We start from the raw sequence: 3,269 nt of genomic DNA on the forward strand, positions 1-3,269 counted from the left end.
GGATATGCTAATCCGGAGCACCAAAAAGCAGTACCGTTGTTCTTTTCGATTTATATTTTGTGCTTATCGGCGAAACCGATCTTTAATTCCGCCTGAATACTAAAATGGTTTGGTCGAATGTTTTGTTATTAAAGCTTCCAAAACTAGTTATGAAGTTTTGTATGTATGATGTCTCCAAGGCATCATATTACTTTGTTGTAAAACTGACTAGAACAACCTATCTTACTTCTCCATCCATCTTATTTAGGCAAACTGACTTTTAGTTTCAGTATAATAATGTCCTTTAATAAAAGAACACCGAAATTCTCCAGCTTCAAATTGTCATGAAAAATGATGAATCGGATTTGTACGCATAAGAACGTAATTCGTGTGTGTATTACTTACATTCACGCCACAAAACTATTGTATTCCTTAACACCGTAAGACGGACTAATTGGCTTTAGGCAATTAGACCTTTAGAGGTGATATTATAAATTACCAGGTTTGCTATTACGTATAGCGGCATCCTCTTTGATTTGAAGAAGAAGAGTACTGCTTAAAATGGTGCGTGAAGAGAGGTGCATAAGATATAGTATAGTAAGTATCTTACAGTAAAACACCACTTCACTAGCAGAACAACATTTCAAGTATAATGACTTAATTAGTATCAGGAAGAAACCTAACACCTTTAAGGGTCAGGACCGGACTAAACCTTGCCTCTTGACCAATACAGTGTAAAACATCTGGCATGGTTTTGGGTTTCAATGCTACACACCACATAATTATAAAGGAGTAAATATAGTTGCTCATGCTTAAGTCGTACTATTATTAAGAAGAAAGGTTAAGCGTCCAATTTATCTATGACGATTGGCCAAACCCACTTAGTAATATATTTCTCAAAGCTGTTCAAAACTTATAGGTTACTTTTGAAATATGCGGTTTAATGAACCAGAATTCACTTATAATTAGTGAGCTTTTTAGTGTAAATTAGCGTCAAATTAAGTTGAGAACATTATTAAGTAAGCCAGTCTGGGAATTATTCTTGTACCTACCATATAGTTTGCTTTAGAATTTTGTAATTTTGGTCTTCATATAGATATTTGCCATGTTTAACAAGACGTAACCTTTCTGCTACTAATGAAGTCTTCTAAATTGATCTAGTCCAATTTTATCTTAAATCTGATTATTATCAGATACTTGAGCAATCAGTAACGGCTTTTACTTTGGCTGAAAATTATAACATTATGGTTTATTTAAATATTAACACTTCATACAGTCATTCTGGAGTAAAGCTGCCAGGCAATCGGAGCAAGGTTCTGCTTGTTCTATTTTGAATAGCAATGGCAATATGCATATTTCAAACTGGACTAAATGTACAGCATCTTGTGAGAGATAAGAGATTTTGTATTAAAGAAAAATTTGACACAAGAATCTAAGTAAGTATCTCATTAAGAAAATCTTCAAAAACATTGTTAAGTTTTGGTGTTGTTAGTTTATTTACAAACGTCCCAATTGACAAAGCTCTTTCATTTATTAGATCAAAGTTGCAAAAATTCTGAAAAATGTGATATAGAAAAGTTGATCATTAAAAATGTAAAAAAAATGTAACCCTCAATATTTATTAATAAATATTTTAGAGATTTAAAACAGCCAAAACCATCTGAAATTCAAATCAAATTCCACCTTTTACAAATCTTTTTTACCTTACATTTCACGTATATCTGACCAAATATCTATCTAAAATCTGACATTACGATCATATCTGATGACTCAAAACCGGAGCTTTAGAACAACTAAGAATTTAAACTTATTTTGATCTCTAATACAAATAAATGAGATCATATTCTCATACAATGAATGTGCAATATCAGAAGCGAAAAATAACCAAGCTGCTGCACCTGATAAGATTCCTGTAGAAATTCTAACCTTAATCGATGACAATATTGTACTACTACAGTAAATATTTGGAAAAATATACGATACCGCTTGATTTCCCGAAAAGTGGATGAGATCCACGTTTATCCCGCTCCCCATAAAGGTGAATGCAAGATCATAGACTGATAAGCTTTATGTAACATACTCTTAAAATATTTTTGAAAACACTATCTATCTATCTAAACAGCCCTAGATTTCCATCTTTGGATATAGGCCTCCTCTTCTTTCCTCCATGCCTCTCTATCGTTGGTGGTTTGTCCATTTTACTCCAGTGTGTTTTTTCAAGTCATCTGACCATCGTATTTGTGATCTTCCCTTTTTACCTTTGTTACTCTACGATCTCCACTGTAGAATAATTTTATTCCATTGGTCGTCTTTTTGTTTTATTGTATGTTGTGCTAATTTGCATTTTGAGTTTTGCCACTTCTGTTCAGACATCTCTCACTTTTGTTTTGTTACGGAGCTCAGCCTACCGTTCGATGTAGTTCCAATAGACTCAAAAATGTCACCTGTAAAAGTTTAAAAAACCAATGAACACAATATAATCTGTTTTTTAATTGGTTGTGGTTCCATTAGAGCGAACTGCACACGAGTCACAATACGGCAAATTATAAATTACACAGCACATTATGTTGATGATACAGAATGAAAAGAATTGGCCCCGTAAAGCATGCCCTGATCAAAGAATCTCCGAGACGCAATCAAGCAGACATCAAAACGAAAAAGAATTTCTCTGTTAAGGCGCGTCACCAAATTTTCGAAGAGGTCATGGGTCATGAGATACCGATGGCCATCAGACATTCCAAGGGCGTTAAATACCATAAATTTTCCGTCTTCGGCAATGCGCGAAATTCAAGGAACCATCCCGCGTCCTACAACCGATTTTATTATAAGTGCTAACGTCCGGTTTCTTAACCTAAAATCTTCACGTACTTCATACTTTACCTACTGGTTTAATGTAGGTAAATATGATTAAAGCGTTATCTTGGGCTACACTTGTTCAATTGACAGCTTCCTGAAAGAAACCGCTCCTACAAAACAGGTCTGGCTTCCGTTCTAAATAGCATCATCACGACTCGGATGGTACTCTAAAAAGATTAGAGAAAACGATATAAAACAATTAAAATTCAAAAGCAATTTGTCTAGTATTATAGCTTGTAATCAATGAAAACGTGAAACCGATATCGTGAGTCTGGGCCGGACGTGACGATGCGTGTTTTTCGAATTAATTAGCCCGTTAATCGTTAGATTTAATCAACAAATCACCTGTCGCCCCAAATTAAATACTCGTATAAAAACAAAATCGTTTGCTGTTTAATACTGTGTAGAACACGCCTACCAAATGCATAAGACTT

At 34.3% G+C, this 3,269-nt stretch overlaps 1 long non-coding RNA gene across 1 annotated transcript; it reads right to left on the reverse strand.

Moving 5' to 3' along the window:
* Positions 1-2,030: 2,030 nt before the first annotated feature.
* LOC145728517 (uncharacterized) lies at positions 2,031-2,998 on the reverse strand. The gene is made up of 2 exons (XR_014178106.1): positions 2,848-2,998; positions 2,031-2,786 (listed from the first exon to the last, which is right to left on the reverse strand). It is a non-coding gene; the product is annotated as an uncharacterized LOC145728517 (long non-coding RNA).
* Positions 2,999-3,269: the final 271 nt, after the last annotated feature.

This window comes from Ips typographus, linkage group LG4 (genome assembly GCF_016097725.1).
Source record: "Ips typographus isolate SLU linkage group LG4, UJ_Ityp_2.0, whole genome shotgun sequence".
Classification (NCBI taxonomy): domain Eukaryota; kingdom Metazoa; phylum Arthropoda; class Insecta; order Coleoptera; family Curculionidae; genus Ips; species Ips typographus.